Source organism: Pleurodeles waltl, chromosome 10, assembly GCF_031143425.1.
Source record: "Pleurodeles waltl isolate 20211129_DDA chromosome 10, aPleWal1.hap1.20221129, whole genome shotgun sequence".
Classification (NCBI taxonomy): Eukaryota; Metazoa; Chordata; class Amphibia; order Caudata; family Salamandridae; genus Pleurodeles; species Pleurodeles waltl.
The window spans coordinates 784809613-784832951 of NC_090449.1; positions in this window are offsets into that span (position 1 = coordinate 784809613).

The window sequence follows — 23339 nt, forward strand, 5'->3', positions numbered from 1 at the left end:
GAGCTAATAGCATACATTGGTCAGCATAACAAGGTCTCAAATTGCATCGTGCGACAGATGAATTCTCATCTAACCTCAAATTAACATCTGCATGTGGGACTTCATGCAAAAACAATTTAGCAACATTAATTTGGAAAACTCCTAACTAGGGCTCTTATCAAAAATCAGCAGTTGGTTACCTAAAAAGAACACAATGCAATTGTACATTTTCTTTCATATTTACCAAATCCAATCAGCATTCAAGGAAGTCTTCGTCTCACAGGTACCGGTTTCAATCAGCATGGGACGGGACAAAGGGGCAGGGTGGACGGGGCAATTGCCTCACAGCGGCAAGAGGACAAAACTATTACTTCATGCAAAGGGACGAATCAAAGTTAAAGTCTCTAGGGCGAGAATTAATTAAAGTCTCTTTCTCTCGATTAGAGAAAGCATCAAAGTCTCATCAAAATGGCGTCTGCAATGGGCAATGTCCAAATAATGGCTGTAATGGCTGCTGGGTGCAATGGCTGGTAACGGCAATAATAGCTGTTTTCCTCTCGTGCACCTGGTTTAAATAGACAATAGTTCAAATCCAGTAGGGTCTTCCATTGGAGGGTTCATAGGTTGGCTTCAAATTGTCCAATCAAAAACTACAGTTCACAAGCTTCTACCTAAGCATACATTATCCTTGGAGTCGGGAACGTAAGTTGCAACATTTTTTACCAATTAACTCACTTTCAGAGCGTCCATTGTCTGCACCTGCAGATTGACCTTGGAGCTAAGAAGAAGATGCCAGGCTGGCATGAATGGCACGAAACCTTAAAGATAAGCATATGAACGATCCCACTGAAAAAGTACAGCTTCAAGCAAGAATACACTTTTATTAGCACGTTGGAAAAATACGAGCATCCAAACCGTGAGACAAGGCAACTAGGCCAAAGCCTCCACTAAAGTTATGCTAAGCTAAAACATTTCTAACAAGCAAATCATAGCACACGTTTACGATTATGTCAGATTCGTACAATTCTAATACATCACGTTATATAAAGCACGCTTATAAATGTTGGCAAACTACTCTGAGGGCACATTTGTCCCCGTACAATCTTTATTAGTTCGATTAAAGTCACACTCGATTATTGCTGCACTACGTTTAAGCGCTAATAAATGTAAAACCTTCATTTCAGCGTCATCACAATGCAACGGGTCACGCATTTGCTCGAGTTGGAGCTATTAGCGTTGTAAACTCCTAACCAGACTTTTCTTGCCACATAAATTGAAACAAAAAAGCGAGCACGATTGTGTTGCTATGTAAAGCCCATTGCGCTGCGTGGAAAATAAAACACGGCTGAAAACATGGAGTCTCGTATGTTTTCAGTAGCTGGCTGGTGATGCTCAGGGAGGGCTAAACACTGGAAAAGGCATGATGTATGCATGCTTTCCACTAATGAAATCAAGCGGATTTTAAAAGCCAAGCCCACGAACCGATGAAACCGATGAAAGTGACAGGTGTGACATGGGTGTGGTTAATAGCCCAAAGAGAGATTACAACAGGGGCGCAGAGCTTGTCCGCTCGACCCTAAAAAGCATTGGCAGTGCCAGTGGGTCTGACTCCTGATGCTGCTTAATTGGATCTGTCAATGTTTATTTAATTTTAATGATTTTTGGTGCAACAAACATACTCCGATGGAAGACTGTGTCTGCATGCAGATGCATGAGTAGTCAACTTTAAATGGTCTTTATTGTTCATTAGCAAAGTCCACTCAAACTTTGCTACTCCTGTGTGCCAATATGTGCACACAGTGGCAACCATCTTTGAAAGTTTTGTATAAAACCTTTACAATAATCATTCTAAGTTGACCATTCATTTGTGCACACACACACGCATGTACACACATGCACAAGCATGGGAGCTCATCTTGGAGATAATTTTAGTAAGTTAAACAAAAGCCAATGAAAGATTGCCACCTGCACGTGCAGGGGCATGCACAGACATACATACAGGCACATGGGTGACTCTCTGATAATACATTTTTGCAAAGTGCAACAAACATCTCTCAAATAAGGTAGCCCAGAAATACGGGCGCATGCACATGGGAGCCCCTTCTAAACAAAATAGAAAGGTATTAAAAAGAGAAGAGTGTGCTACGAGAGCTACGATTGTAGTGCATAACTTGTAGTGTGGATTAGAATATTGCACTTCTCAAGAGCCCTACCATGAAGGTACAATTTGTATTGTGGATGACTTTTGACTTCATCGAACCACAAAATCATCATCCACAGAGAGGAGATCTAAAGGCTGAAGTGGGCTGACTCGCTGCCCCGAGGGTCCATGCTGTAGTAGGGGGAAGCCAAATGTGAATGCCAGTGCACCAGACCAGTGGATGAAGAAGGTTGATCGTAAGCCCCTGGTGGTATGTACGCATATGGACACATATTTAAATATTTTTTGGGAGGAAAACAAAAGATCGTGGCTGACATCAGAGCTAAAAATCAGAACACAAAGAAAAAAGACAAACACATTTGAATCTGTTAAGCATTAAGGCGATTGAAGCAATAACATCAGTTTGACTTGGTTGGTCGTTGGGATACAGTAACCTTAGCCTTGAGAACACACAAAGCTTCCATTGTTTCTGCAATGCCCCACATACAGCTTCTATTTTTGCACAGATGCTCTTCTTTGAACCAGTTCACATTTTAATGTATGAAAACCACGTGTGTTTGTCTTTGGATCTGCTGTACCTTAAGTATCTGGGACTCGCCTAAGAATTACATTTCACTTCAGAGCGTGCATTGGGCACGCACACGACCATCAATCACAAAGCTGTATGTTAGTGGGTTTTATGAGTTATCCAGACAAACCACAGAGCAAGCCAAGGCGGATCAGCACGGTTTCAAACCAGCCCCATCAAAAGTGATGCTTTAAAGAAGTAGTATTGGAGATAATCTTCTTTCCTGTCAATGTGACAAGGATATGGGAAATATATGCGAAGGTCCGAACGGGATGTGAGGCCCAAGTGCACCATGGCATGGATCCAGACACACCTTTCCTTTTGGGGGAGTAGAACCAGTGGATTAAAAACATACGAGACAAGAATACAGAGTGAAAGGAATACTGCAGTGGAAAAAAGAGGGATGAACCAGAACCAATGGAGAAAAAAAACGGATGATGGGGTAATTTATAGAGGGGGAGTAGTAGAAAGAGTGAAAGAAGATGAGGATTGAAAAAGGAAATGAATGGCACAGTAAATACTTTAAAATTTCAACTGAGGCTCATTCATAGCTACAAAAGAGGATGTATTGGTAAGTGTGATGCCTTTTTTTTTTAATAATAATGTCTATTCCCTCAGCCCCTCATGGATAAAAGGATAAAAAACTGATCAGAGGTCTCTATTCAGTCATCAGATCTCTCTGTCTGAAAATTACTCTCAGGGAAGGAGCAGGGCAAAGAAAGACTAGACATGAGTAAATTGTGCTACCTACAGAAGGCACTTCTGGTGCAAAGACTTTGATGGCAGTGCAAGGAAAATATAATTTTTGATTGCTTGTTTACTATTAACAACAATGTTTTTAGGTCATTACTTACAATTTGGTGCCCTCTTCTGATCATTCTAGATTTCATGATAAGAGGGCAACCGGAAGAAGCCTTAATGTCCCATTATCCTGCTGAAGCTACTATAAGCAAAACAAAAAAAGAGAAAAAAGTATGCCCTGCTGATAGGGATGGCACCAATACATTTTCACTTCACTTCTCACAGTGAAAATTCTTGCACCTTTCCTGATAACTGCCCTAAATACTTCTTCAACTACAAGTTCATTAAAGAAACATTGACACAAATCTCAAGTTGTAACAGTACAGAAAGTTCAATGATATGGAAATAATGGTCCATCCTGATTTTTCTTATACTTTAATTGATTTAGGAGACTGCTTGGTGAGTCAAAACAAACCAAACATGTTTGCTGAAAGGGGAATACAATGAGAAGAAGACGCTTTTCAGATCCTTCAAAGCAGCATGCTGGGCGAGCATGCAAACTTTACAAAAATGAAAAACAGCCTCAAGCTTTCATGTCACTTTTTAAAAGTTCCCCTGGGAATGCATGTAAGAGCCTTTTGTGGAAAATTGTCATTTTTCAATCTCTTAAAAGTAATTTTGTATATGGTACTAAGAAAGTAGTTGGAAACCTTTCTATTTTACTTCACTCACACACACACACACACACACACACATGAATATCGTCGAATAGTAACATGTGACATCATATATATTGAAAGTGAAGCATTATTTATTTATATTAAAAACTATACATACCTGGAGTCCTGCTCCCATGCCCACGTCTTATTGACCTTCCATACTTTCTTCTCTTATTATATTAAAAAAAAAACAGAACATCTGATAGTTTGGGGACTTGACACCCCCTATGTCTCTAGAGCATCTTTACACGTTAAATAATTAAATAAATACCTGATGTCCAACCACCTTCCCCTACCATTACTACACCCTTTCTCTGACTCCCTCTTTGAGGGTCATGCCTCCAGCTCTCTGTAAGAAAAGGCAGATGCGGTTTCTTTCTGGCAGTAGCTCTGAAAATGCCAATGCTGTGCACATAAAGTAAACTATATCTCATGGGTATGCACCAACAGCCTGGAATCAGAGGAGAGGGCATGTGAAATCATATGCCACACCCTGCCTCTACCCAAGACAAGTAAGTAAACTAAGGTAAACAGGCTAGTCTTCATCAACCATTTTACCTCATCCTTCTGATCTCTGCAAACCTATAGAGGTCACTAGACCACCACCCGCCCCTCCACCTATTTGCTCTGGTCTTTGGAAATCAAGGTGATTTGGAGAAAGGAAAGAGAAGTCACAGTCTTCCTATCATGGTGTATGAGCAAACAAAAATGGTTTGCAGAAACTGTTAGTGGTACATGAGAATAAGCCCCTTACCTGCACTCCTGGGAAGGAGGCTGCCTACTGTGCCTCCAAGTTTAGGGCCAGATTACGAGTCTGGCAGTCTCAAGACTGCCAGACTCGTGGTGGTAGTCAGACCACTGTGGCTGTGGTGGTCTGACCACACATTTTAAGTCTGGTGGTCGGACTGCAAAAAGACAGCTGTCTCCGCTAGGATCTCTGATCCTGACGGGCTGACGGCAGTCTTGGCTGTGATGAGCCAGGGTGGTGCTGAAGTCAGAGTTGCCCTGCTGGTTACAACCATGCTCTCTGAAAGCCTTTTCATGGCGGTTCAACCGCTATGAAAAGGCTGGCTAAGAACAAGTGCTGGGGTCTAGGGGGTTCCCTACACTGCCCACGACATTGTCCCCTTCCCAGCTACAGTGACATTCCAAGGGAGCTAGGGAGGCCCCCCTGTGCAACGTCATTGGACTTGGCTCCAGATGGAGCTGAGTCCAATGCCGCCACATGTTTTCCAATGTGCTGGCCGGCGGAAACCTTACTTTCCACCAGTGAGCTCAGTGGAAAACTCCTAATAGGGCAGGTCAAGAGACCACCAGCTCTGCGGAGGTCTCCTCACCACACGTCTGGCGGTCTGGTTTTCCAACCACCAAACTCGTAATCAGGCCTTAATACTCATACCTGTCTGAGAACCCTGTGCATGTAGTGGAGAAAAGTGACTGAACTTTGCCTGGGGCTGAACTTCCCTTTTTCCATGAATGTCACAGATGCCCCCACATTCCTTCTCCTTCCAGTGCATATTTTCACATTTTCATTTGAAGAACTGAAATTTACCATTTTAAGTTGTGGTTCAGAATCAAATGTGGTTGAAATTTCAACTCTTTTGTTGATCAATAATTTATGTGAAACGTGTAAGGAGATTACTCATTGATGTTTTCAACAATGATTTTGATGAACATGTGTAAACGTGAATTGGACAACTTTTAGTACCGGAATTCATTTGGGTTACATAACAGGCCAACCAAACCGAATATGTATATGAAGTAGAATGATCATCCGAAATACCTCTGAAATGCGTAAGGATGATACTCATTAATATGTATTTCAATCATTGAATGGAAGAAAATTTTGGAAATGTTAACCTGAACACTACATGTAGCAGAATGCACCAAATTCGCTTAAAATGACAACTGGGAAATCTTCAAGTGCACTCATGCCTGAGTGCAACTAACCAAGTTTATATAAACATTTTGCATATTATTATTACTGAGGTAGGCTGTCAACCCCACACTAATATAGGTATCAGATCCAAGTTTAATTATAAAGCACCATGGTGGCACAAATCTACATTCCAACTCATTGAACAATCTGGAGTAACTGTAAAGCTAATTTCAGGAGATTCCTCCTTGATATTGTCCATATTGCCCACAATGAAAGTGCAGTACTACACGTACCAGGATGCATTGGTGTCACATTAAGTGCCACCATGTGAGACTGCAACCTACTGATTTATACTTGAAAACGATGGTAAGCAGATATAATTCCAATTTAAATTAATTTATGTTAAATATGTTGTTGAAAGTTAATTGTGGTTTTCCTACTTCTCTTCTTCCAGCCATTCAGTGTCAATTATATGTTCAACCTCCATGAATGGAAATAGCTTTCTGGTCTTTAATTTGATTGGAATATGTTTCCTCCTGTAATGTGTCATTCATGGTTGGGACATTTCAGAGAATCCAGAATCGCAAATCGCAAGCTAGATTAATACATTTTATATTAAGCTTCATTTTCACGCTGTTTAGAGTCCTGTAACCTTGTGGGTGTGGAGGAACCACTCCAGACTGCGTTATAGGATTAAAACGAAGGATTTTTATTGAGGATATGGTATATGGTGGAATACAGGTAGGTTTGATTCAGTCTTTGCAAAAATGGGCTTTAATTGGTGGGATGTTCTTGAGGTCCGTTCCTTACTCGTCTCTCTCTCTCTCTTGTGTTCACAGGTCTTTCCCCCGGGAAGCGCATGTGGAGAGAAAAGAATAATAGCTGTAAGTGATCTTTTAATGATATCTCTTTTCTTATACAATGTCGTTATGATTCCTGTCTTTCTGTTCTTGGCAATATTACGTTACTCTCTTTATCTCAGGTTAGCCCGTACTTGTCTTCTGTTTTCGTACTATTCTGATTCCTAATCTTTCTTGTCTTTCTGTTTTTCCTTTAGAATTCAGCCGTTTCTGTGTTTGGGTTTCGGCTGGCCCTTTAAAGGTAATGGTGGTCTATGGTGCCTGTCAGTAAGTTTTCGTGTGTCTCCCTGCTCCTCGTTTGTTTTCCCTCTTTTCCCTTCCTGTTTCCCTAGTGCTCGTGCCTTTCCGTTTCCTCGGTGATTGTCTATTTTCTCCCCCTCCCCTTAACCCCGTGTTACCCTTTTCATTCCACTCCTTTCTCTCTCTTATGTACAGTCACTCAGGGACGTAGTCTCACGCACCTGAATGGCCACGCTTCTCCTGGAGCGTGGCGGGATGCTGCATTTCGTCCTCCCGGTTGCCTGGAACAGGGTATTCTCGGAATCGTGTCCCAGTTTCTCCCAGATCCGGAACATCAGGGGGGTCATGGGCACGACGGGCAACGGGCACCCCTCCCACGTTGGGAGGCCATCCCCAGCTTCTCTTCCGATACCCGGACGGTACTTTCGGTGCTGGTTCATAGTCGAGCTCTGCTCCTCGTCTCTCTCCTTCCCTCCTCTGAACGCTGAAAGTGCTGACAATGGTACATTTGACCGGCTGGCGTCCCGTCGCTGTGGAACGATCGACCAATCACAGGCAGCATGACCAGGAAGCGTCGGAGCAACAGGGGCAGAGTCAGCACAAGTGATAGCCAAGTGCGGGCGCGCAGGCTCTAGCCCGTCACAAGCCCTTAACATTTGAAAGTCAATTTCGGCAAAAAGGTCCCTGATTTGGTAAACTGAAGCTGAGTCAACCCTGCAAAAAGAACTATTCCCTAAGTCTTGGAGAGGGTTAAGAAGATGGTTGGACAATATCAGATTGGCTTCAGACTAGAATACTTGAACAAATAGCAGATTCATCAAAGTGATGTGTTTAGATAGTTCATTTACTTCCCCAATGGCCACCTTTTAGGGCTCGATTACCAGTGCCCCAGAGCTGTAGACTATATTTATTGCACCGGATTAGCACTCATACCCCAGGATCAGAATATATAAGGGTCAATAAGTATTAGTTGTTACAAATTAAGCCCTTCAAAATGGTGCGTAACATGGAGAGTTTGGTGCTTTCTACACCAAAATCTGCATGTCTTGGTAATTCCATGCCTTTTATCTCAATAAACCTCGGCAAGTTTTACCAGGGGAAAATCTGAAGGTGTGGACATTATAGCATCGTAAAATTACTGCACATGATAAACATCCCAGTGCCTGTAATTTCTGTTTTTGCAAGCAGGTTTTTGTAGATCAATTGTAAATTAGAAAGACAGGCGTAATCGAGGTCTTCATGCAACGTAGATGACAACGGTTTGGATTTAAACCCATCTAGAGCAATGAAGGAAACAATATTACACTAGCATAGATCACTGACAGCCTGCCTTCATCACTCCTCAGAATATACCTAGGGTTCAACTTGAAATCCCTGTAAATTCCACACCCCAGATTTAACTGGATCCTGGTACTATTAATGATTAGGGCATGTAATAAACACTCCCTGGTCTGCAGACCATGCAACAAGGCAATATATGGCATATATGAAGTTGTATATGCATATGCTATGTTGTACCTAATGTATTGTTTGTAGGATTGCCCTTTGGAAGCACTTAAAATTATAGGTTTTTGCAAGAATGAGTACATTCGAACATTGTCCCACAATTATCTTCAGTACATTACATAAGATGCAAATTCAAAGATTGATAATTGCACGAAAACCAAACAAATATTTTGAATGTTAGAATTTAACTGGATCGAAAAATATAAAGCTAGGTGTATACTTTGTTCTTTCTAATTTATCGTCCAGTCGTGGCTGTTGTTATTAAGCGCTGGGGTTATGCCCCACTTACCTATTGTTTTGTTGCTGTATCTTTTTTGTTGGCCATATGATTCTGAGCACTTTACCACTGTTAACCAGTGCTTAAGTGCATGTGCTTCTCCCCTAAAGTTGTTAACATTGGTGTATCCAAAATTGGCATATTTAATTTACATGCAAGTCCCTTGTTAAGTGGTATCACCTGTACCCAGGACCTGTGAATTAAGTGCTACTAGTGGGCCTGCAGCACCGATTGTACTACCCACTTAAGTAGCCCTGTAAACAGGTTTTAGGCTGGCCACTGCAGAGCCTGTATGTGCAGTTTAACTGCCATTTTGGCTTGGCATTTAAAAACTCTTGCCAAGCCTAACACTCATCAATTCTTAAACATGTCACCCCTAAGGTGGGCCCTAGGTAGCCCATAGGGCAGGGTGCCCTGTACGTAAAATGCAGGACATGTACTTTTAAGTTTTAAATGTCCTGGTGATGAAAAACTCCCAAAGTCATATTTCACTACTATGAGGCCTGCTCTCTCTTAGCCAGCATTGGGAATTTCTTAACCCCTTAGCTGCTGGGCCTTTTCCCCCCCAGTGCTGAGCCCTTTTTTGGCTATTTGGGGTAGTTCGCGCTTAGGGCTTCATAACTTTTTGTCCACATAAGCTAACCACGCCAAATTTGCGTCCTTTTTTTTCAACATCCTAGGGATTCTAATGGTACCCAGAGTTTGTGGTTTACCCTGGAGGAGACCAAGAAAATAGCCAAAATACAGTGAAAATTTAGTTTTTTCCAAAAAAATGGGAAAAAAGGGCCGCCGAAGAAGGCTTGTGGTTTTTTCCCTGAAAATGCCATCAACAAAGGGTTTCTGGTGCTGAAATCACTATCTCCCCACCTTTCAGGAACGGGCAGACTTGAATCAGAAAACCACATTTTCCAACACAAATTTGGCATTTTACTGGGACATACCCCATTTTTACTATTTTTGGTGCTTTCAACCTCCTTCCAGTTAGTGACAGGAATGGGTGTGAAACCAATGCTGGATCCCGGAAAGCTAAACATTTCTGAAAACTAGACAAAATTCTGAATTCAGCAAGGGGTCATTTGTGTAGATCCTACAAGGTTTTCCTACAGAAAATAACAGCTGAAATAAAAAAATATTGAAATTGAGCTGAAAACAACAGCCATTTTTCTTTATGTTTTACTCTGTAACTTTTTCCTGCGATGTCAGATTTCTGAAAGCAATATACCGTTTTGTCTGCTGGACTCTTCTGGTTGCAGGGATATAAAGGGCTTATAGGTTCATCAAGAACCCTAGGTACCCAGAGCCAATAAATGAGGTGCACCCTGCAGTTGGTTTTCATTCTATACTGGGTATACAGCAATTCATTTGCTGAAATATGAGGAGTGAAAAAGAGGTATCAAGAAAACCTTTGCATTTCCAAAATGGGATCAAGATAAGGTTTTGAGGAGCAGTGGTTATTTGCACATCTTTGAATTCCGAGGTGCCCATACTAGCATGTGAATTGCAGGGCATTTCTCAAATAGACGTCTTTTTTACACACTCTCTTATATTTGGAAGGAAAAAATGTAGAGAAAGATAAGGGGCAATAACACTTGTTTTGCTATTCTATGTTCCCCCAAGTCTCCCGAAAAAAATGATACCTCACTTGTGTGGGTAGGCCTAGCGCCCGCGACAGGAAATGCCCCAAAACACAACGTGGACACATCTCATTTTTTCACAAAATACAGAGCTGTTTTTTTGCAAAGTGCCTACCTGTGGATTATGGCCTCTAGCTCAGCCGGCACATAGGGAAACCTACCAAACCTGTACATTTTTTAAAACTAGAGACCTAGGGGAATCCAAGATGGGGTGACTCGCGGGGCTCTGACCAGGTTCTGTTACCCAGAATCCTTTGCAAACCTCAAAAAGTGGCTAAAAAAACAAGTTTTCCTCACATTTCGGTGACAGAAAGTTCTGGAATCTGAGAGGAGCCTCAAATTTCCTTCCACCCAGCGTCCCCCCAAGTCTCCCGATAAAAATGATACCTCACTTGTGTGGGTAGGCCTAGCGCCCGCGACAGGAAATGCCCCAAAACACAACGTGGACACATCACAGAAAACAGAGGTGTTTTTTGCAAAGTGCCTACCTGTAGATTTTGGCCTCTAGCTCAGCCGGCACCTAGGGAAACCTACCAAACCTGTACATTTTTGAAAACTAGAGACCAAGGGGAATCCAAGATGGGGTGACTCGCGGGGTTCTGACCAGGTTCTGTTACCCAGAATCCTTTGCAAACCTCAAAAAGTGGCTAAAAAAACAAGTTTTCCTCACATTTCGGTGACAGAAAGTTCTGGAATCGGAGAGGAGCCTCAAATTTCCTTCCACCCAGCGTTCCCCCAAGTCTCCCGATAAAAATGATACCTCACTTGTGTGGGTAGGCCTAGCGCCCGCAACAGGAAATGCCCCAAAACACAACGTGGACACATCACAGAAAACAGAGCTGTTTTTTGCAAAGTGCCTACCTGTAGATTTTGGCCTCTAGCTCAGCCGGCACCTAGGGAAACCTACCAAACCTGTACATTTTTGAAAACTAGAGACCTAGGGGAATCCAAGATGGGGTGACTCGCGGGGCTCTGACCAGGTTCTGTTACCCAGAATCCTTTGCAAACCTCAAAAAGTGGCTAAAAAAACACGTTTTCCTCACATTTCGGTGACAGAAAGTTCTGGAATCGGAGAGGAGCCTCAAATTTCCTTCCACCCAGCGTCCCCCCAAGTCTCCCGATAAAAATGATACCTCACTTGTGTGGGTAGGCCTAGCGCCCGCGACAGGAAATGCCCCAAAACACAACGTGGACACATCACAGAAAACAGAGCTGTTTTTTGCAAAGTGCCTACCTGTAGATTTTGGCCTCTAGCTCAGCCGGCACCTAGGGAAACCTACCAAACCTGTACATTTTTGAAAACTAGAGACCTAGGGGAATCCAAGATGGGGTGACTCGCAGGGCTCTGACCAGGTTCTGTTACCCAGAATCCTTTGCAAACCTCAAAAAGTGGCTAAAAAAACAAGTTTTCCTCACATTTCGGTGACAGAAAGTTCTGGAATCGGAGAGGAGCCTCAAATTTCCTTCCACCCAGCGTCCCCCCAAGTCTCCCGATAAAAATGATACCTCACTTGTGTGGGTAGGCCTAGCGCACGCGACAGGAAATGCCCCAAAACACAACGTGGACACATCACAGAAAACAGAGCTGTTTTTTGCAAAGTGCCTACCTGTAGATTTTGGCCTCTAGCTCAGCCGGCACCTAGGGAAACCTACCAAACCTGTACATTTCTGAAAACTAGAGACCTAGGGGAATCCAAGATGGGGTGACTCGCGGGGCTCGGACCAGGTTCTGTTACCCAGAATCCTTTGCAAACCTCAAAAAGTGGCTAAAAAAACAAGTTTTCCTCACATTTCGGTGACAGAAAGTTCTGGAATCGGAGAGGAGCCTCAAATTTCCTTCCACCCAGCGTCCCCCCAAGTCTCCCGATAAAAATGATACCTCACTTGTGTGGGTAGGCCTAGCGCCCGCGACAGGAAATGCCCCAAAACACAACGTGGACACATCACAGAAAACAGAGCTGTTTTTTGCAAAGTGCCTACCTGTAGATTTTGGCCTCTAGCTCAGCCGGCACCTAGGGAAACCTACCAAACCTGTGCATTTCTGAAAACTAGAGACCTAGGGGAATCCAAGGAGGGGTGACTTGCGGGGCTCGGACCAGGTTCTGTTACCCAGAATCCTTTGCAAACCTCAAAAAGTGGCTAAAAAAACAAGTTTTCCTCACATTTCGGTGACAGAAAGTTCTGGAATCTGAGAGGAGCCACAAATTTCCTTCCACCCAGCGTTCCCCCAAGCCTCCCGATAAAAATTATACCTCACTTGTGTGGTTAGACCTGGTGCCTGCGACAGGAATAGATCACACAACGGTCAATGTTGGTCCTTACGTGAGGCAGCTGTTGACCCTGGGGTGATCCATTCCTGACACAGACACTAGGTGTAGGCACTCAAGTGGGGTAGTGTTTTTATCAGGACAGGTGAGGAGTCACTGGGTGGTAGGAATATTGTGGATCCCAGCATATTCCTGTAGTTTGTGTGACAGAAATGCGAGAAAAATTTAGTTTTTTTTCAACATTTCAGCTTTGCAGGGTATTCTGGGTAAGAAAACTTTGGGGAAGCCACACAAGTCACACCTCTGTGGACTCCCCCGAATGTCTAGTTTCCAGAAATGTTTGGGTTTAGTGTGTTTCTCTATATGGCCGCCGAATCCAGGACCAAAAACACAGGTGCCTGCCTTACAAAACCAGTTTGTTTTGCCATGGATAATTTTGATGTCTCCACAATATGATTTGGGTGGTGGAATTTGGGGCTGAACTAAATTGGGGAGCTCCCAAGAGAGCACTCTCTCTCTGCTTGCCGCCTCATTCACCTGCTCTCTGGGTTGACCTAACCCACTATTACCCAGTTGCACAAACAGCTTGCGAAGGGACAGCAGGACTGTCCTCATCACCTCCCTCATAATGTACTGGAAGAGGAGTTATCGAATGGGACTCCTCTGACTGAAAAATCACTCCCAGAGTCTGCGCCATTGTCCTATCCCTCAGATGCTGTCTCAGTATCTGATGTCTCAGTCTCTGATCCTATGTCAGAGCGGTCCTCTATAACCCGAGTGTAGGCAGCAGTCATCCATCAAGATGCCATCTCTGCTATTGGCTAAACTGTTGCTCTAAAACACTAGCCTACGTAGACAGTCACAAAATCGATGGTGTGTGAGATACGTGCAACAGTAGAGGCCACCTTACCTGCGCTTCTTCCCTCAATCAGCACGTACTTTCAAGACACTCAAAAAACACATTGTCACATACCATTCGTCACAGTCTTTAGCACCTCCTGCGCCCAGTCCAACAATCATTATTGGTGCTCCCACTCCCTCCTCCTCGGATTCCCTCATTACCACCCAGCAAAAGTGCCCTTCATCTCTCCATAGACTTTGCTAATGTACTCAGCTATTTACATAAAATACAGATTTGCTCTTTGCAGTAGGCATATAAACCTTCTGCGCTTCTTTATGGCACTAAAACTGCCACTAGACAAGTCGGACCCTTTTCCCCCCAGGGAAACCACACACATATTGACAAAAGTGATATATATATGACAGCCAATCACCTGAAACTCAACTCAAGCAAAACCGAAATAATCCTCTTTGGCCCACACAAAAACACCTGGGACCCCTCATGGTGGCCCACCACGCTAGGCCCTGCACCCACCCTCGCCAACCACGCACGCAACCTCAGCATCATCCTAGACTCCTCCCTCTCGATGACCCAACAAATCAACGCTCTCACCTCCTCATGCTTCAACACACTCCGTATACTGAAAAACATTCAAATGGATCCGCACAGAGACCAGAAAAACTGTCACTCACGCACACATCAGCAGCAGGCTTGATTACGGAAACGCCCTCTACGCCGGCACCACTCTAAAACTCAAGCGCAAACTACACGCATCTAGAACTCAGCAGCACGACTCATCCTCGACCTCCGCCGACACGAACACATCTCTCCACACCTCAAATCCCTCCACTGGCTCCCCATTGACAAAAGGATCACCTTCAAGATCCTCATCCTCGCACACAAATCACTCCACAACACAGGCCCTGCCTACCTCAACGAGAGTCACCTTCCACACCCCCACACGAAACGTCCGCTCACCTGACCTCTCTCTCGCCTCTGTCCCCCGCATCAAACACACCACCACCGGGGGCAGATCCTTCTCCTACCTTGCACCCAAAACCTGGAACGCCCTCACAACCCACCTTCGCAAGACCCAAAACCTACTTCTTTTCAGGAAGGGCCTCAAAACCTGGCTTTTCGAACAGTGAACCTCCCAGCCCCTTTCCCTCCCCCCGCCCCCCCAAGCGCCTTGAGACCCTCACAGGTGAGTAGCACACTTTATAAATCTCTTTGGTATATATAGATCTACCTCTATATATATATATATATATCTATGTACATAGATATATCTATAGATATATCCATGTACATAGATATATCTATCTACATAGATATATAAATATAGATCTATATATAGATCTATTTTTTTTAGTTGTTGTATGGTTTCCTTGGGGGCCAAAATGGCCCCCAGGGAAACCCTACAACATCTAAAAAAAAAATTGCCCCCACAGGGGGTCACCCTGCCCACGGGCGACCCCCTGTCATTTTTTTTTTTTTTTTATTATTTAAAAAAAAAAAAAAAACAATCCCCGGGGGGGGGGGGGCGCGATCGCCTTCTCAAACTGTTTCTGGCCCCCGATCGCAGCACAGCTGTGCTGCGATCGGGGGCCAGGAAACACTTTCAGGAAGGCCTTGTAAGAAAGGGGAGACACTCCCCTTTCTTACGAGGCCTTCCCGAACGTGAGAAAGGCCGTTTTCCCCCATCAAAGCAGGAAGCGGCCGCAAGGCTGCTTCCTGCTTTGATGGGGAAAACACCTTTGCAACGTCAGCGCGCCGCGAGGCGCGCTGACGTCACAAAGGGGCGGGTGGGGGGGCGGGGGGAGACACGGAAGCTTCCGTGTCTCCCGGGGGGGGTTTAAAAAAAAAATAAAATCCTCGGGTGCGATGCACCCGAGGATTTATTGATACCCTTCCTGGTGTCGGCCACTGGTCGTGACCCGCATCAGGGAGGGTGTGTGGGCGTCGGCCAGTGGCCGACGCCCGCACCTAACAGGTTAATAAACTTTTAAGCTGTATTTCCTGATCAGAAAGGAGTAGCTGCCTCATGTTTCATTTCATTGGAATGGTAATGATAAATCCTCTTTACTGATAAAGTCGGATTTATTATTACTATTTTAGAAATGCCACTTTTAGAAAGTGACCATAGCAACACAAAAAAATGATGGATGAAATGCTGAACATTGTCAAACATTCACTCTGATTCACAGATCTTGGTTAAATCCATCATTGGTTTGTTCACCATGCCACCCCAGTTTGTTCTTTTTGCTTTTGCCCCCTTAAGTGGAAAGGGTATGCTCAGATGTGGGCCCCGTGCTCACTGTGTTTCTGGATTCAAGCTAGCCTGGCTGATATGGGTTTTTCTTATTTCTGGTCCCGGGAGGACCTAGTCTAGCAGTTCAGGCTGGACTGTTCCCATGGGTAGCAGGGTAAAGGCTAATTGACATGTGGTAGGGTCCACACTAGGGTGGCGTGGTGAACAAAACAAATTATGGAGTAAACCCAGATCTGTGACTGGGGGTGAATGTTTGATTTGTTCAGTATTCCATCTATCATCTATTATTTTTTTCTTTTAACTTTTAGAAACTGGGCATTTCAATGTTGTCACTGCTCTGTGTGCCTGACAGCCTGCCTTCAATACATGTCTGGTCTGGGTTGGGCTGGGTGAAAACTACATTTGTGCATTCCTTCCAGACACCCACGTCACAGGATACTCAACTGCATGCTGATGGGTCTTTCTAGGCATGGAGGAATGGAATGGCTCACACCTACACACAAAGTGCTGATTACCCCAACTGATAGCCTGGAGTCAGGGTTGGGATGAAAGGGGGACCTGTGCACTTCTGAGAGATCCTTTGAAATTTCCCCTCACATCAAAGGCATTTTGGGATATACATACTGGGTCTCTAACCCCTGAAATCAGATCACTACTGGACTTGGGAAGAACTCTGCTGAAGTAAAGACTGCTATGTTGTAAGGATTGCCACACTGCCTGGACTGACTGTTCCAATGAACTGCTTTTCTGCATTGCTGAGCTGCCCTGCTGCCTACCAATCTCTACCCAGCTGAGGACAAGTACTATACGAATCTAGCTGACCAGAGTATCTCCAACAGCTTGCTGGCTTGCCCCCTGTTGTTCAGCAGTCTCAGGAACACCAAAGACTGCTTGCAACTCTCTTGGTGCTGCTGGACTCTGCGATGAGTCCTGACCTTGCCTGAGGTGCCCTCTCCAGTCCTGGGCCACAGAAGTGGGTTTTGCAGCTACAATCTGAAACAAGCATTTGCAATGCAATGGGTCTCGCATTTACTTGAGTTAGAGCAATTAGCTTTGTAAACTCATAACTGGACTTTTCTTGCCACATAAACTGAAAAGTAAAACAGTTTCACATAAGCAAGCTGACGTCCACCATGAGTGCAAAACAAACACACAAAAGGAAACAGACGTTCGCTCGCAGTGAAACGTATCGGCAAAAGTGCAATTATCCATGTAACCCACAAAAGTGCAAATATCTATGTAATTGGCAAAAGTGCAAATATGCAAATATCCATGTACCAAAGTAGTCCAGAAACCATGCTGAACACACGGAGCCTCGCATGTTTTCAGTATTTGGCCGGTGCGCTTGAGAAGGGCTAAACACCGGAAAGGGCATAATGTATGCATGCCTTTCACTAATGAAATGAAGTGAATTGTAACCCGCAAGCCCACAAACCAACCAAAGTGATGGGCCTAACATGGGTGTGGTTACAAGCCCATAGAGAGATAACAACAGGGACAGAGCGCTTTGTGCTCAACCCTAAAAAGCACTGCATCGCCTGATAAGAAAAATTGGAACATTGCTCGCCGATGGTGACGCAGTGGCTGCCCGATGGTGGTGGATTCATTGAATGCGCGGCCCAATGATGACACATTGCATTCACATCCTTGGAGTCTGACAAGGATGTAGTGCCCTGAGTGCAGTAACAAAAATAGACACATCGTGCCCTCACTGTCGACGTATTGCTCCATTAAAGGTACTTGTCAGCAGACCCTATATGGGTTCTGTGGATGGCTTATCCTCCATGGAGATCGGCCTGGATTTTGTATTTGCACTGGTCTCTCGTGACCACAAGTAACCTTTTGACCACTATTGACTTCTAAGCACTGTTTTCACATTTATTATTTAAAAATTAATCTCTCAACTTCTACTTATTGGATTTTTGCCATTTTTGTCTTGTTTTACTCAGATAAATATTCTCTGTTTGTCTAAACTAGTGTGGAGTCTTTTTGTGGTGTTTTCATTGCATTACTGTATTTTAAGTGTGTTGCATAAACACTTTATACATTGCCTGACTGCTCTGTGCCAAGCTACCAGAGTACGAGCACAGGCTAATTCAGGGTGTATATCTGACTAGGATTGTGGTCCCTACTTGGACAGGTGCATACCTCTGCCAACTAGAGACTCAATTTCTAATAAGTACTCCTTCAGCATTGACTTGTAAATCCATAGGTTTCATGCAATTTCTTTGGGAAATGTGATGTCCCTTGCACCATATTTCCTTCTAGTTTAAAAGAAATCCTGAGGCAAGCCTCTTGGTGATTCCTCGCAGCTCTCTTCACGAGTTCTGGCATCGCTCACTTAATGCAATACCTGTTAGTTATTATTACCCCACCATTTTAAAATTTCACCAGCCGCCGCTGTTATTGCCCTAAATGTTATTTGCTGTCGACGTTTTTGGTAAGTTCTGTCGTAAGTCATGTGATAAATGGGTACATAACATAGTTGAACTGTGCTAGAGGTATGTGCTACGTTGTGTAAGTGGGTGTATGATGCATCCTGATGGTGGCTCTCTTGGGAGTCTTTTAATACATCTATAGACAAAGTATGTGCTATGTCCCACAAATTACTTGTGTTGTTAGTTGTATTGTCCTGTGAAGACAACGATGTTGGTGCATTACATAGTACATTTGATTATTGCTGCACTCTACATTTCATTACCATGTATCACATTTGGTAATAACATTAAGTTACACTCCTACTTTAAAGTGCCATTACCAAGCCTAATGAACTAGCACATAAAACAATCACTATATTTTACATAGTACAAGGCACAACTTTACTTAGGACTCAAAAAAACTAGTGCAGGAAGTAGTGCCTGAACCTACATGTTTATATGGCGCTTAAAACTTAAACATCAGATGAAAGGACGAATCTGGAAGAAAATACAATAAGCCTATGAGGGCTCATGACTCTAACCAACGGGGACAGCAAATAGAGAGAACAATGGGATAAATTACGCTACAAGGGGAACACCTGCGAAGGCCCGAGAAAGGGTGTGTGCAAGCCAGAGAGCCCAGGAATGTCAGGAAATATATGAAAGGATGGGTCATAGCGAGTCAAGGACTGCATCCAAAAGGGACTCGAGAAAACAAACAGGGAAATCACCAACCTGGGCAACTAATAATTGATGAGTGTTCTTTGCACAATTACATAGCTTGAGATTTTCAGCTGACAACAGTGAGAGATTTAAGTGACAGTGAATGAAGTGTCGCCTGGGAAAGGTTACCTTAGGGGCCTCAGAACAAAGCGAATATAAGAAGGGCTGGAGCAACGAGGGAGGGGGTCAGTCAAGACTCACTAAAACATTGAAAACAATCAGGGCCAATCATGAGGAAGTCAACAACAGAGAGCAAGAGAAATGAGGAACAATCAGCCACACTCGCACTTCCCAAAAGGATAGAACCAGACCAGTAGCTGAATAAGAGTATGTGATTTTAGCAGGTAGCCTTAACAAAGTCCATGACTACTTCCAAAACATAAAAGTAAAGTACAAAGAATCTACTGCCAGAGTGTCCAACTTAACTAAGCTAGAAAACTAGACAGCATAGGGGAATCGTATGTCTATCCTGAAAAAGCAAACTGTTTATCTAGTTTACTAGCTTCAGTCTAAACAAATACCAGACTAGCTCTAATAACTGACTTGAGATAATAAAAGTAATGTAATCTTTATCACTTGTCAAAGAAAATTGCAATGATCAATGTAATACAAGTACAAAAATCTTTATTCGACTTTCAACAAGTCATAAAAGATCTCCACTTATTATGCGTGCATACAATTCAATGATAAAAATGATAAAAAAAAGTCAAGGAGATAAGATAAAATAGTAAGAATAATAATAAAAAGATGTAAAAGCACACAACACAGAGTCAGTCTAATATATCAATAAATAAAAAAATAAAAACCTTATCAAAAATGAGTTACAATTCAATCGCCTCCTCCATAGATTTCCTTATCTTTAATACAGAACATATAAAATTAGCTAGGATTCCGCACATCTCTAAAGAAGATAGTGACTGGAGACAGACATAGGCTGTGCGACACTGGGGGAGATTAATTGACCTTAGAAGCGGAACAACTAGACTCTTCCTCTGGTAGGCGTAGAAATTACAGAATAAAACCACATGAATTGTAGATTGAAGTGTTTTTGCATCACAGGGACATGGTTTTAACACAGTGGACCAATCGTTCATATTTGGGAATGAGACTAGACGGTGGAATGTGTCTAGTCTAAATCTTGTGAGAACGTAACGGTGGCGAGGAAGTACCATGTTTGCCAAATACGGCTGCATACCCTCAGCCGTCAAAATTATTTGATTATAAATGACTGATGTTTTTTTTTATTCCACCTCCCATCATATGTCTTCTAGATAGTTTAGTGCCAAGATACTCAGGTCCTTCCTGGATATCTTCTGCAAAGAGACTGGGTTTGTGTAGTAGTCTTGCTTGCCCATTTTTTCGAAAAAGGTCATGATGTGTTTTAACCATGGTACCCTTGATATGTATAATGTTTTAGTACAGTCGGTCAGGATAGCCTTGTTAAAACTGGTGTGTTCCGAAGTCCAGACTTTGTGCCATAGTAGTAGTGGCTGGATCTTTATCAAGTCTGTGATGTAGGGAACCCCGAGTTCCGAATGTGTGACATACGATGAGGTGCCTTTTGGTACCCTCAGCAAATGCCGTAGGAAGTCATTTTCCACTGTCTGCACTAAATCACAGTTTGTATGTCCCCAAATTCCAGCCCCGTACGTAACGGCCGGAATACACTTAGCTTTATAGATCTTTATCATGTTAGGTGGTGTAATCCCCCCAAGTCTTTTGGAGAAGAGTCGAAGTGCCATCGTTGTTTTGGTCAGGTGTACTCTCTTCATCTTCCTGCAGTTGGCCCAGGAACCCAGCTTATCAAATGTTATGCCCAGGTATGAAAAGGTTTGCGTGATTTCGACCTTGCTATCTAGAATGGTGGTGTTATAAGTCTTGCCGTGCTTCCTTCCGCAGTTCATGATGAAGGTTTTAGAGCGATTGACAGTGAGTCCCAGCTGTGTCATGTATGTAATACAGGTTGTTAGACGTTTCTGGAGAGCTATTGGTGTTCTGGCCATTAGTACTGCATCGTCTGCGTAAAGTAATGCTGGGACAGGTTGCTTATCTATTTGTGGTACATCTTTACACCTAGTGGCCAATTCTTTGTCTAGATTGTTTATATACATTGAGAACAGAAACGGTGCGAGAACGCAACCTTGGCGCACTCCTCCGTGTAGACCAAAGGGGCGAGTACATTCCCCTTTTAGGCCGTACCTCACTCTTGCTCTGCACCCTGTGTACATTTCGCGAATAAATTGAATTAGGGCTGGTTCCACCCCATGCTTTTTAAGATGTCCCACAATTTGTCATGGATTACGCAGTCGAAAGCTGATGATAAGTCAATAAAGGCCAGGTACAAATTGCCTGTTCTAATCTTAGTATACTTTGCGATGATGAGACTTAGATTTAGACTTTGTTCCACTGTTCCGATTCCTTTCCGGAATCCATACTGGACCGGAGATAGAACGTTCTTTTCCTCTGCCCATAATTGCAGCCTATTCAGGATTATTCTCCCTGCTAGTTTAGCTGTTGTGTACAGCAGGGAAATTGGCCTGTAACAGGCTGGATTAAGGCGGTCACCCTTTTTGTATATTGGAATTATGTTGGAGACTCTCCAAGATGGTGGGGGTCCGCATGTGCAGATGGCCCTCAACGTCTGTGTCAGTACAGGACCCCACAGCTCAATATTGGCCTTAAATATATCGATCGGAACGCCATCAGGGCCTGGCGCTTTCCCTGGTTTGCTTTCGTTTATAGCTTCCTCTACTTCCTGAAGGCTAAATTGGGGGGTTATACCTAGGCACGGACCTTCCTGGTGGTCGTGGTCATGCGTATGGTCTAATAAATCACTTGTCAGTGAATATATATTAGAGAAATGTGCTACCCACTCTTCTTCGGAGATGGCGATTTCCATCCTAGGAGTGTCTCTGTCCCCTAACACGGGGGAATTTATTGTCTGCCAGAAAAGTATATTATCTTTCTTGCGGCTTGCTATATGGAGGGTTTCCCACAGATTTGTTTTTATAGACAATTTCCTTTCCTTTATTGCTGTCTTATATTCCTGTCTGCGTTTGCGTATGTCACTCACGCATCTTTTTGGGGCATTTAGGGCCTTTTTCAATCTCTTGTGTGCTTGGGTGCAGTTATGGTCAAACCAGCCGTACGTCCTTTTTTTCCCTATCTTGCTGCTTCTAATAGTGAGGGCTTCTTTTATGGTTTGGGTGATCATCGTAAACGCACTTAGACATTGACCTGGGTGTGGGTTCTCTCTTAAGCAGTCAATGTAATAGTACTATTGCCAGAATCTTCATCAATCGCAGTTTTGAAAATGGCCCAATGTCTATTACTGTATCTACAGAGATCCCACTATTATTGCACAAGGGTGACATGCAGCTATTACAGCATCAAAGGCTTGAACTGGGCCAGAAAACAATAAGCATAGAACCATGTTGCAGAACATGTTGTGAAAAATGTGTGAAACACAGAAATTGCAAAATGGTTGGAAATTAGGAAGCTCAGATCAGAACAGGCAGATGCAATCTTATTATTTCCCGCAATCCTTGAAAGCATTTGCTTTTTACAGAGCACCGCCATCTCCTATATTACCAGTTAAACTCTAACCATAATTAAGATGCTCAGGGGTTCTTCTAGCATGTGGTTCAGCTTTGACCTTGCTGGTGCTCCATCCCTACATTTAGGTGCATTAATTTCCAACAACAAAAGTCCCTTTGCTGCCCTTCATCGATGAGGTCACCTAAGAAGTAAAATATAAAAGAGAGATGTAGGTTTTGTACAAATTTTTCTCAAGGAATACCTACTATATATATATATATATATTGTGAGATTTCACGTAAATGTGCCTAAAATTATAAAATCCAAAACAAGTATATTTTTTAAAGAGATGCCTTCAGAATAAGATAGACATTACTCAAAAGAAAGCTGTCATGACAGATGCATTACACTCTGCTTTGGACTCCTTAGTCTGAAATGTGTGACAAGAAAAATTAGGGATATGTAAATGAGAAAATATGCACTGGAGAGAAAACACAAACAACAAGGAGAGAGTGAAACTAGGGGGCCTATTTGCAAGGGAGGGGTTCAGCACGGTGCCACAAGCAAATCTGCTGTGCCGAGCTGGGGCATTCCCAAAACTCAGAGATGCACCGTATTTACCACAATATATGGGCACACCTATGTTTTCGCTAGCACTGGAGCTAAATCAGCTGCCTAACGCCAACACAGGCACCTATGAGCTATAGTGCAAGGGTGC